This window comes from Humulus lupulus, chromosome 9 (assembly GCF_963169125.1).
Source record: "Humulus lupulus chromosome 9, drHumLupu1.1, whole genome shotgun sequence".
NCBI classification, from domain to species: domain Eukaryota; kingdom Viridiplantae; phylum Streptophyta; class Magnoliopsida; order Rosales; family Cannabaceae; genus Humulus; species Humulus lupulus.
In genome coordinates, this window is record NC_084801.1 from 9,622,983 (window position 1) to 9,636,797 (window position 13,815).

The following is a 13,815-nucleotide window of genomic DNA, read 5'->3' on the forward strand; positions in this document are numbered from 1 at the left end:
AGACACTATTCTTAAGAAAACATACATACGAAATATTCATAACTTTATTAAAAACTATAATGTTGAAATTCATAAATTCGAGGTATGGGATCCCATTGTTTGAAAAATAAAACATAACTTTAACTTAATTAAAATTGTTTACAAAACCAAGTGCAGAAAATACATAGAAACATAATTAAAAAGACTGAAAATAACGTCGTCCTCGAATCGTTCACGCAGTTCACTGGATCCATTCTTCCTCAATACACAACCCCAACCTGCCAAGAATCTTTCCGCCGCCATAACTATTTTCCTGCATACATAAAAATAAGGGAATGAGCCTAATGCCCAGCAAGGAAAATCTACTAAAAACATAAAACATACACATAAACTATATCATGAACATATACTATAAACATATGTCATATACTACTACAATGGCCACTATACTACTTGGGGCTTGTAAACTAAACAAGTCATATGCCCAATAGATTGGTGGGGCTTGCTAGCCAAGCAAGTCATATGCCCATAATTTATTGGGGCTTGTTCGTGTTGGCCTTTGATTTGGAAAACGACATGGAGACAGGATAACGACAATGAAACAAAAAGAAATCAAGATTGGAATCAAATGGTAAAGAGGTGACACAAAAAGATTTATAGTGGTTCGGCCCCAACTGTGTGGTAATAACCTACATCCACTTAGTGCTTTTATGATGTTGAATCCCAACGCCATGATCAAAGAACTAGGGTTCTTTAGTTTCACAAGCCTTAAGAGAATTACAACTTTTTATTGGATAATCACACTATGCTCTCTCTCTATGAGTATTCAAGTTCAAGGTTCAAAAGTCCCTTCCTTGAGCCTTCTCATTCATATTTATAGGCTCAAGGGGGTTACATGGGCCAATGGGCCTTAATTATCCTTAATACCAGCGTATCAAGGCTATAAAGAGAAAATAATAAATGTAGTTATTACAACATTACATATCTTTAAAAGGAATAAACCGAAGCATGCGACCAGAATGGTCGCATCTAATCACGAGATCTGATGATGGAAGAAACACCTGGTCGATTGTCGAACAACATTCCTTCACTTTGACGCTGCCACGTGCCTACCACGTGTGATAAATTCTTGCCACGTAATCATGAGCAATTTTTAGGTAAACATTTGCCCCCAAGTTTATTTTACTGCGACCGGCATAAAGTAAATTTAAAAGAATGACTCTTCGTGTACCCCACCAAATATGTCAGAGCCGCCCATGCCTTCTCAAAAAAGGTAACCAATCATGTCTTTTCAGTTTCCCAAAAGTTGACTGATGGCTGTTGCATTTCCCCATGCTTCGAAAAATTAATTCCATTATTACCTCTTTTACAGTGCCATGATCAATATAAATAATCCCCTAGGATCATTTTTCACTTTTTACTTTTCACTTTCTCCTCAAGACCACTAAAGAACAAAGCATAGAAAACTCAGAAACCCAGACGACCTTGACGATCCACGGAGTTTTTGCCGAGCCAACCGACTTAGTGTCTCAGAAAATTGCTTCAATTTTTACCCAAATAAGTTTATCAACCTTTTCAGTTGTTGAAATTCCATGCAATATCTCTTTTATATCTGTTTCGTATCCTGAGTTGTTGAATGTTCTTGAAAGAAACTATTTTGGGGTAAATGGGCATATAGATATTAGTGTTGAATTTGGAAGGAAAATAACACTTTGCTGGGATGATGAACTAGCTAGGTAGTTAGGATTATAACTTTAGGGCGTGAAATCGAAGTAAAAAAAAATCGATTTCGAAGCTTGTAAAAGAAACTGGGTTTTTCCCGCCCTTTTAGAGTCGAAAAGTTTTTTCTGAAAAACTTTTCACTTCTGTTTTTTAATCCATTTTCCAAACTGTTCGCTTGAAATGTAGTGTTTTTTTTTCGGAATGCTCCTGGTCGTATAAAAGCTTGACTTTTATACACGAGCAACGTTATTCCAACTTTTAAACATCTTGATGCTTTCGTCCATTATATTCTCATCTCCCCTTTTCTGTTCGCAGACTTTTCATGCAAGATCCATGGGGAGGTGAGAGGCCAATTGACGACGATCTGCTGACCCAACTGCTCGAGGATGAAGAACAACCGTCACAGCTAATTCTGGAGATCCCTTTTTCTTGTAACATCCCAAACAATCCTTCGACCCCACCTCTAAACATGGGTCGAGTAAAGTCTACAGCCTAGAAAAAGAAATCACCCAATCCTTCTTCAAATTAGCCTGCTCCTCGGGCTGAAATTCCTTCGACCAGTGGTCGAGAAGAAAATACCCTTGATCCAAAAATCCAAAATCAAGCCTAACTTCAAAACGTCATTCGACGAGATGTCGAATGGTACTTTGCATCCTAGCCAAATCTCGGTTAGGATGATAGCTAATTATATTAGGAAGCACAGACTTCCTGGGGTAACCTTATTTCCAACCCACTAGAGACCAACGGGCAAACCTTCCTAGAGGCGCCTTTAGTGCCTGGTCGAGGTATCATATTGAGGCAGGAGAGATTCTGCCTCTCCATCCTTTCTTCAAATGAGTGGCCAATTATTTTGGGGTCGTTCATTTCCAAATAACCCCAAATGGGTATAGAATTCTTTCTACACTCTATATCCTTTACTGTCATAAGAAGTGGCCTGTTCCTACGCACGAGGTCAACTACCTGTTCGACCTTAAATCCAACCCCAACCAAGAAAATACGGGGTTCTTTCATCTTTGCCACCAGGAAACGACCCGCATTTTCCTGAGTGATACCACCTTCAAATCAAATGTGGGGAAGTACCATCTAGAGTACTTTTTTCCTACCGACATGGTCGCCAACAACCTAGCCTTCACCCAAGGAGGTAACTTCTTCTTTTCTCTGGTCGTTTACTTTTCTTATATTTTATCCGCATTCCCCTTAGTGAATTAGCATATTTCAGGTCCATGGCTGCGACAGTCTCCTACTCCAGAAATGGAGTTCCGAGCAGCGCTATTGGCCAACATGACTAACGTAGAGAATAGCGTCAAATAGTTGGTCATTGAGGCCAACCTGAGACTGGTCAGGCTTCTGGCACCTCACCAGGACGTGAGAGAGTCAACGACTGAGAGTGCCACCGGCGAGGAAATTCCCGAGCAGCACCCAGATGTATTGCAACCTCAAAGGAGGAGACCAACTAGTGTGACAATCAGGGAACCTTCTAGCACCCCGCGAGAGACTGCGCCCCCTGCCCCTTCAAGAAAGGGAAAAAAGAAAGCTTCTGAACCCCTTGCACCTATCGATGAGTCTTTGGATGAGAACAGTATTGATCTCTCGCTCTTAGATAGTTTTCCAATTCCCTGTTACTTATTTCATGGGGACGGCAACTTTAAGTTCACTCTCAATTTAGATTCAGACTTCTTCAAGCCAGAGAGTGAGTGTAACATTAGTAAAATATATAATGTAGCGACCAGTAATTATACCTTGGGTATTTTACTTACATTTGCCTTTGTTTCCTTTTTTGACATAGCACACTTATTTGTTTATACTATCTAACTGTTCGGGTACTTATTGTAATGCCCCAAATTTCCTAATAAGGGTTAGGACCTTGATTAGGAGGCCAGGAGGGCCATAATTGAATTATGATGTTATTTAATGATCATATGCATGTTCATGTGAATTATATTATTATATGATGGTAAATGCATGAATATGGGTGTATTTATGGTTATAAGGGTATTTTGGTAATTTGGTCGTTGTGGGCGTAATTGTGTATCTTGGGTGAATGGTTGTGATTAATTAATTTAGCCACATTATAAGGTGGATTGGTTCGAGCTATTCAGCATGAGACGATCATGTGATGTAAGTGTTCGATCTAGTCATAATGGGTTTAAGTTCGGGGCTCGGGGTAAGACTCGAGGTCATTTTGATGATTAGAACATTACCAAAAATAAAAGGGTAATGGGATATGATTTATTGGTATTTGAGAATATTGAGAATAGCGGGAATTGGAGAGCGTTAATTATAATTAACGAGATAGGCAGGAAATGATGGTTTTGCCCTTGGGGTGGCTTTAGGAACCTTAAATGACCTAGGGGCATTTAGGTTGGATATATATGAGGTTTAGTAGGCTGTGGAAAACAGAACAAAATAGAGCTTCAACCTCATCTCCTCCTTTCTCTCCCGTACATTTTTTTTCCCTTTGCTTTTCTTTGAATTTTGAGAGCCCAAATTGAGGAGTTAAGCTAGGAGATCAAAGGTGGGAGTTTAGGAACTTGATTCAGATGTTAAAGGGGATTCAAAATCAAGTTTGAGGTAAGTTCCAGCCATTAGTTTCACGGTATACTCTATTTTGTCTTTAAACTTTCAGCTTGTGATTTCTTGGTAAATGATTGGAATTAATGGAAGTTTGATTGATGTTTACTTTGGGTTTTGATGTGGGTGAGTTGTAGATGATGTTTAGTGGTTGAATTGGGTGTTAGGTTGAAGTTTGGGACTGGTCTGAAGGTTTGGTTTCGAGAAGAAACGCAGAGGAAGCAAGTTGGTGGCCGGCTGGTTTGCGTAATGTGTCGCAGCCTGGCTATGGTGTGTCGCGGCCTCTGTGTGTTTCTAGGAGGAATTATGCTTCTGTCTGAGGGTGAGCCGCGGCATGGCTATGGTGAGCCACGGCCCATCAGGGCATTTTTTGCCAGAAATAGGTTTTTGACTTTGGGATGCTAGCCATAGGCCTCGGGGTTGATCCTACTACCCGGTTAAGTGTGGATTGATGTCCCGGAGGCTAGATTATGGTTTGGGAACCTATGTTGATCATTTTTATTGATGGTATCCTATATTTGGTTATGACTATGTGACCGCTAAAGGACTAAAAGTTGATCGTTCTCAAGGGTCGTTCTTTTAATCATTCTAGCTCGAATCTGAGGTAAGAAAACTGCACCCTGTGTTTATGTGACATGCATGGTTATTCTTGATGCATGTTGGTTGATTAATAAACATGACATACATGGCTATTATTGGTGCATATTGGACTGTTAAGTGTTATGCATATGATGCACGAGAAACATGTGATTAGGACATGCTTTGTATACTGAGTATGATATCGTTCAGAGCTTGAGTCTCTATGTTCATGCATGATCGTAATTGTACTAGTACTTGTTTAGTAAGCATGTTGAATACCTTGTTTATGAATATTGAACCTGTGATATACGTTTGGTGGCATGACTTACTTGTGTATGGCACTGACTAGTCAGGGGCCGACCCTAAAGTCGATGAACAGGCATTGAATGGCTCTATGGCATTAATGTTGGACCGACCCTAAAGTCGATGAACATGCATTGAATGGCTCTATGGTATTAATGCTGGACCGACCCTAAATTCGAAGAACCTATAAGCGCTTGCCTGGTCTAAGACCAGATGATCAAAGCCAGGGCATATGGCTCCGGTGACTGTTTGTCACATGGCTAGGGGACGCTGTCCATAGTTACGACTCTAGAGTCGGGAGGAAGGTTATGTTGGTGACCAATCACCATGCACCTATTCCGCTAAAGCTAGTGAAATGCTCACTTATTTATTAAGCCTGGTGATCCTATCATCACATGGCTAACAGGTGCTGTCTCCAGGCTATGACTTTATGGTCATGAGGAAAGTTATGTTGGTGACCATTCACCATACACCTATCCTGTTCAAACTTATGAAAGGTTCTCATATCAGTTAAGCCCTGGTGACCCTATCGTCACATGGCAAGAAGGAGCTGTACCCACTTTTGTGACTGTTGCGACTGTCACCTATTTATATTGGGACTGAGAGTCCTGGGTGATTATTATGATCATTGGTTGATGTGTTATACTCAACATTGTGCTTCTATTTTGAACTGATAGTCCTGGATGATTATTATAATCATTGTTGATATTATATCATGCTTTATTGTGTTTTCTTGCTGGGCTTCGGCTCACGGGTGCTATGTGGTGCAGGTAAAGGCAAAAGGAAGCTGGACCATCCTTGAGTTGGAGAGCTTAGGTGATGACGTGTACATATGCAGCTGCTCGTCCGCCACGGCCGAGGTTTAAAGTGGAACTAGGGATTAAACCTTGTTTTGCCGCTTAGAACGGCCTGTTGTAAATATTTTCTGTAATAGACTCTAAAATTATACTTTTTTTGGGATCCCAGTATATATGTTAAACGTTCTAGTGAAACGTTACATCTTAACCAAAAATTTTAATCCCTAAACTGCTAATCATACTTAGTTTCATGATTTTGGCCAAATGACTCGATTAGCGAGTTTAGCACTATTTACAAGGCATACCGTAACGGACCCTGGAGTTGGGTCGTTACACTTGTCTTCTTGTAGATATGCCATCCAAAGAGATGTTCAACATGTATAGTGTACCTGATGCTCCTGCGAGCAAGAAGAAGGCGAGCAGGCGGCATCGCGGGGAATGTAGCAAATAGCCTCCGGCCAAGAAAACCTGCATTGAGGACCCTCCAGCAGCTGGTCATTCAAAAAATACAACACCACCTCCTTCTCCCCTCGAGCACCAAACTCTGCCTGAATTGGTCAAGTCGACCCCTTCCCCACCGACTCTTGTCAATCACACATAGCCAGCAGCCCCTGTCCAAGCAGGGGATGACATATCAAGCCGCACTCTAAGATCGACCAAGGACAGGATGACCAGGATTCTGAGGCATGAGCGCAACCGAGAAGCCATGGCTGGGACAGAGTCAATGAAGGATGACCAAATCTAGAACCGCGCACTAAACAAGCTTACCCATGTAAGTTGTCTCTTCCTGTTGAGATTCAATCTTTTTATCCATTATAGTCATTCTAACTTTTGCTCTGATCGCAGGCCATGCTGACCATGACTGCCGGTCGGCCCCACTTGGGGGTCATCATCAAGAAATCCAAGGCGTTCGAGCAACGACATGCGGAGGAGATTAAAGTCGTCGAAGCAAAATATGTCGAGCAGCTTGAGGCGGCCCAGAGGCAAATGCGGCATTTCTCGAGGAGAAAAATAAACTGGCTGAGGAGATAAAGGGAAAACAGTCTGCCCTGGACAAAGCCATCGAAGCAAATGAGAGGTATAAAGAGTCTCACATCATCAATTTTTGCGAAGCCAAAAAGCTTGAGGTGGACCTCATCGAGAGCAGGCAAGAGGCTAAAAGTTGGAGGCTTGGATCAACGATCTTGAAAAAGCCAACGCTAGCAATCTGGAGAGGTACAAGGGCGCCACATCCAAGTGTTTCTATGATTTCTGGAAACACAATCAAGGGGACAATTTCAGCTATCTCCCTGAGCACATGAGGCAAACTGAGATAGCCCAGTGCATTGCTCGTTTGGCAAAAGAAGAAAAAGCGAAGATCCCAGCCTCGCCCGAATCTCCTTGGCCACCGGCGTTGAAGGCGTGGACAATGAAGCTGAAGCTACAGTCGACCAGGAAAATCCACAAGACCCTCATGCCTCATGATTATAATGATTTTTTTTTGTTTTTGTTTTTTATTATTTCTCTGTACGTTAAAACAATTATTTTTATTACTACATGGGTGACTTTTACTTTTAATCAAACAATTGCATCCGAGCAGTATCTTCTCGCGGTGTAAAAGGTTTCTTTTTTGATATTATAATACTTGCATTTGATTATAACATCTATTCGTGTGACCGAACTTAGCATAGTACTTTGGTTTGATTTAAAAAAATACAAAATTTTGAAAAATAATCTAAGTACCGTAGCATGCTTTCACTTATTTTGCTCGTGTGTTTACATACCTGTCGATATGCTTTGCTTACTAAAATCCATATATGCCCCCAAGTGATTGAGGAGCTTTAGGTCCTTGGTCACTTGCCTTGACCAAAACCTATTCGAAAATTTCTGCTCGCAGTAGAGAATTTAACACGATAATATAGCAAAACAACACACGTAATGAGCAAATACTTGTAATAAATACAATAATTGGCAAGAATGACTGGCTGTGCTCAGTCCCTTTTATTTCTCGTAATATTTGGACAAAACATGTCTGTACGAGTGATCAAAATGATCTTACACTTATAAGCGATTAGTCACAATAAATGACCAACCCTTTTTCATAACTTGTAAAAAGTAAAATTAATACAAGCCAATTCTTTAAGAAGAATTGTTTATTGATAGTACTTGTTCTGGTGTTCTCCATTCCATTAGTGAGGAATGAGATCTCCATTTAAGCGAGCAAGTTTGTAAGTGCCTGGATGGAGGACTTCTTTAATTTGGTACGGTCCTTCCAAGTTAGGTCCGAGTACTCCGGCAGCCTGGTCGCAGGTGTTGAGGAAAACCCTTCAAAGTACTAGATCTCCGACATTGAATTTCCTTTCCCGTACTTTAGAATTGAAATACTGGGCGACTTTTTGCTGGTAAGCTGCAACTTGAAGGTGGGCTTGCTCTCACTTTTCATCGACCAAATCAAGAGACTCCATCAATAACTGGATATAAGAGCCTTGATCGTACGTTATTCTTTGATGCGACAGCGGATCTAACTCAACAGGCAGCGTAGCCTCATATCCATAAGCTAAGGAAAATGGGGTATGGCCTGTTGCTGTGTGATGGGACGTTCTGTACGACCAAAGGACTTCAGGAAATTGCTCTGGCCATGCCCCTTTTGCTTCTTGAAGTCTTTTCTTCAGAGTGCCTTTTAGCATTTTATTGACTACCTCGACTTGTCCGTTTTCTTGAGGGTGAGCAAATGAAGAAAATCTCTTGATAATTCCATGTCGCTCGCAAAAATCTGTGAAAAAATCACTATCAAATTGGGTGCCATTGTCTAAAACAATCTTTCTCGGCAATCCATAGCGACACACGAAGTTTTTGACTACAAATCCAGCACTTTCTTGGTCGTTATAGTTGTGAGTGGTTCAACTTCGGCCCATTTAGTGAAGTAATCGACTGCTACTACAACGTACTTGACGCCGCCCTTTCCCGTGTGTAGAGATCTGATTAGAACCATACCCCATACTGCGAACGGACACAGACTTTGCATTTGTTTTAGCTCATTAGGGGCTGCTCGTGGAATTTTTTAGAACCTCTGGAATTTGTCCCACCTCCGTATGAATTCCATCGAGTCTTCATTCATTGTTGGCCAGAAGTATCCTTGCCTTAGGATCTTTTTTAATAAACTCTGCCCCCCAGCATGATCCCCACAAAAACCTTCATGGACCTCTCTCATCAATTCTTTGGACTTCTCTTTTGAAATACACTTGAGGAGTGGCATTGAGTATCCCATTTGGTACAAAATTCCATCAACCAGGATATACCTAGCAGCCTGCCGCTAAAGGGTCCTGGCTTTGTTTCTATCCATTGGCAACACACCCTTCGTCAGATACTCTATGTATGGTGCCATCCATGTATCTGTCGAGTGAATCACCAAAGAGGTCTCTTCTGCTCGAATGCTCGGTTCAGATATTCGTTCAACTGGCACTATGTTTTTGGTGTCAACATCCTTGGCACTTGCTAACTTGGCCAAAGCATCAGCATTTGAATTTTGGATATCAAACTGCGCGAATAGATCCTTTGCTTTATTTAAGTAAGCAACCATTTTAAAGCCTCGGGCCTGATATTCTCCAATTATTTGATTAACCACTAGTTGAGAATCACTGTAGATATTAAGTGACTTTATGTGCATGTTTTTGGCTAACCGTAATCCTGCGAGCAGTGCTTCATATTCGGCTTCGTTGTTAGAGGCAATGAAGTCAAATCTGATTGCACAGTGAAATCGATGCCCCTGAGGTGTTATCAAAATCACTCCTGTTCATGCGTGGTTCTCATTAGAAGAACCATCTGTAAACAACTCCCAAGAAGGAGTTTGGCTTTGAGCCTCATGTTCTTCAGGTCCTTCTAGTTGCTCGCTGTCTAGAAGCCCAGTGAGTTCTGTGACCCAATCGGCCAGAGCCTAACCTTTTATCGCTGCTTGTGGCAAGTAAGAGATATCAAACTGCCTAAGTTCGACCGCCCATTTCAATAATTGTCCTGCGGCTTCTGGTTTCTGCAGAACTTTCCATAGAGGTTGGTCAGTCAAAACTGTGATCGGGTGAGCTTGGAAGTATGGCCACAATCTTCTGGAGGCCAAGATCAGGCAATAAACTAATTTTTCAATAGGTGGATACCGCAGCTCCACTCCTATTAGCCTCTTGCTTACAAAATAAACAGCCATTTAAACACCTCCTCCTCTCTTACAAGGACAGCACTAATAGCGTATTCTGTGATTGCTAAGTAGATGAACAAAGTTTCTTTATTAACCGACTTTGATAGAATCGGTGATTGTGACATGTGAGTCTTTAAGGCTTGAAAAGCCTGTTCGCACTCCTCCTTCCATTCGAATTTCTTGTTGCCTCTGAGTAGATTAAAAAATGGGATGCATTTGTCTGTTGATTTGGAAATAAATCTACTGAGAGAAGCAATTCTTTCGGTCAGGCTTTGAACATCTTTAATTCTTGTTGGTGATTTCATATCGACTAGGGCTTAGATCTTCTCAGGTTGGCTTCGATTCTTTGCGGGTTCACTATAAATTCCAAGAATTTCCCTGATCCAACTCCGAATGAGCACTTGAAGGGATTCGGCTTCATCTGATACTTATTTAAGACGTTGAAGCACTCTTGCAAGTCCCCTATGTGTCCTTCTTCCTTCTTCGACGCAATCAGCATGTCTTCTACATATACCTCCATGTTTGTTCCGATCAGCTCCTTGAACATGTGATTGACTAGTCACTGGTAAGTCGCACCAGCGTTTTTCAAACCGAAGGGCATTACCTTATTACAGTAGAGCCCTGTTGTTGAGTCTAGTTTTTGTCATGTTTAGGTGGTGTTTTAAGTAGCCTTTTATCTCATTTTTCTTTCATTTAGTGCGGGTTTATGCTTTGTTTGTTTGTCTTTGTGAATATCAGGAAGAATTGAGTACTTGGAGGAAAATGTCAAAGAAAGGGAAGAAATAACCAAGTTTTTCAACATATTTCGAGAAAGGATGAATCTCAACATGATTTGGAAGTGTTGGTGAATTTTTGGGATGAAATCTTGAAAATTTGAGAAATCCCTTAAGAGCCATGGCATGAGCAAGTAGAGCCGCGACTAGCTGGTGAAACAGAACCACTATTTTGAAGGAGAACCACGGGCTGCGGCATGGCTAAAGAGGGCCGCGGTATAGATGGGCATCAACCCAGAAATCTTAGACACGGGCCGCGGCATGGGGAGAACAAATTGCCCAGGAATTTAGACACGGGCCGCGGCATGGTGCATGTAGAGCCGCGGCCCGCCTCTTTTAAAAAAAACTGAATCTTAGGTTTTATAAGGCAAAAAAAAAAAAAGAAGAAGGAGGTACAGATCTGGGAGTGGATTCTGCTTGAAGGATGAAGGCTTGGAGTATTCAATCTACATGTTTTTCTTCTACTTTCTGATGTTATCTTTAATTTTCTTTGTGATTAGTATTATGATTATGAACTAATTTTCTGTTTAGGATTTTTAATTGAATCACTGTAATCCCTATTATGAACTAATGCAATTTCAATTTTCTTCTTCTTCAATCTTCTTCAATTCCATATAACCTGTTCTTATTGATTGATTATCGATTGGCCATCTATAGTCATTATATATATGTTTTGAAATCAAAATCTGAGAAGTGAGATTTGAATCTGATGTGGTTATATTGGACATAATTCTAATTTGGAACGAAAGTATCCATATTAATTGTGTAACTGTTTATTAAGTTGTCGAGATTAATGCTACCTTTGTGGTTCAATTTACCATAGAAATATAGGAAATTGTCACCTAGGTTGGGTTTATAATTCATAGTATGATTATAGTCTGCTGTATCAACTTGTTAATTGAATTAGGCAGAAAGAATAAGAACTTAGTACTTTGCATTAGGGAATGATAGGGAGGATAGTTGATGAGATTAAACATCCTAATTATTTCTTCAGTGTTTAAATCCAAGGTTTTACTATTAGTTGTTCTTCTATTTAATTTTCAATTATTGTTTCTGAATATTATAGTTTCTTTTGCTGTGTCTATAAAAATCAAGAATTTTAATTGATCAAATAGAAAGATAAATTAATTGACTGGTAATTGAGAATTCAGTCCTTGAGGACGATACTTGGTTTCTTTACCATATTATTACAAATTGTGACTGTGTGCACTTGCATAGCTTAAAAGATTGCAACAAGTTTTGGCGCCGTTGCCGGGGACTGAAATTATCAATATCAGTCTGATTAATTTTTTATTCTAATTTGATTTTAATTTGTCTTGTTTCTAATCTGTTTAGTTTCTTAATTTGTCTATCTCAGGTGAATTGTGTTATATGCGTAGCAGAAGAGGAGCAGACGGTCTTGTTCCTTTGAATCCTGAGATTGAAAAATCTTGCAAGCAAAACAGAAAGAACAAGAGGGAAGCCCAGAAGTCTGTGAAGATGGCACAGAATGATGGGGATGACAGGAATGTTTTAATTCCTAGGATTGCACAAGGGGGTCAGGCTCAGAACAATGTTGAGAGGAGCCTGAGAGACTATGTACTGCCCACTCTGACGGGAGTACAAAACAGTATATGCCCACCAGCTGTAGAGGCTAACAACTTTGAGATCAAGCCAGCTATTCTACAAATGGTGCAATCCTCTGTTTAATTTAATGGGTTGCCTTCTGAAGATCCTCACACCCATTTGTCTAATTTTCTGGAGCTGTGTGGAAACTTTAGATACAATGGGGTGAGTGATGACGCTATTAAACTTAGGCTTTTCCCATTTTCTCTGATGGATAGAGCTAAAAGTTGGCCGAACTCTTTGCAACCGAACTCTATATTTACCTGGAAAGATTTTGCTTAGAAGTTTTTGTCAAAATTCTTCCCTCCTTCCAAAGCTGCTAAATTGAGGGGAGAAATCAATAATTTTTGCCAGAATGATGGAGAATCATTGTATGAAGCTTGGGAATGGTTCAAGGAACTTTTGAGAAGATGTCCTCATCACAGCATTGAACGGTGGATGTTAGTGCATAATTTTTATAATGGTTTATGTCCTACTACTAGAACCATTGTTGATGTTGCAGCGAGTGGTACTTTTATGAGCAAGAGTGCAAGTGGTGCTTATGAGCTGCTGGAGGACATGGCCACAAATAATCATCAGTGGTCTGAAGAAAGATCATCGGGGGTCAGAAAGGTAGCTGGGGTACATGAGCTGGATGCCATCACTGCTCTAACGGCACAAGTAGCCTCATTGACAAAACAGTTACAACAGAGCACTGTATCTGCTAATGCTGTTCAAATGGCAGCTAAGTGTGAAATTTGTGGTGGTTCTCACTCTATTGATCAGTGCCCTACTAGTATTAACAATAACATTCCGATGGATGAAGCTCAGGTTCAAGCGGTGGGAAACTTTCAGAGGCCATTCAATAATCCATTCTCCAATACTTACAATCCTGGGTGGCGAAATCATCCTAATTTTTCTTGGAGGAATAATCAGGGCCAGCAACCTCAGTTGCAAGGTCAATTTCATAATAATATGCCTCAGCCACCAATGCATCAAGCCTCTTCATCACAATAGCCTAGGCCTCAACAATCAATGAATCAAGCTCCACCTGAAAGGCCTAATGAATTGCAAGCTGCATTATTGACCCTCACCAACACTCAAACTCAGTTTATGACAGAGACTAGATCTTCTATCAGAAACCTAGAAACACAAGTAGGGCAGTTGGCCAATATGCTTAATAACAGACCGTAGGGAAATTTTCCTAGTAATACTGAAGTCAACCCTAAGGAGCAAGTTCAGGAAATTACTCTGAGGAGTGGGAAGCAAACTGAGCAGCTTAGATCTCCATAGGCAGTGGTTCAGAATGGAGAGATGGGTGAACAGTCTGATCCAGCAAAGG

General features: G+C 40.7%; 1 non-coding gene across 1 annotated transcript; it reads right to left on the reverse strand.

The window, feature by feature from the left end:
* Window positions 1-12,815: 12,815 nt before the first annotated feature.
* Window positions 12,816-12,922, reverse strand: LOC133802778 (small nucleolar RNA R71). The gene has a single exon (XR_009877524.1). It is a non-coding gene; the product is annotated as a small nucleolar RNA R71 (small nucleolar RNA).
* Between the last annotated feature and the right edge of the window lie 893 nt (window positions 12,923-13,815).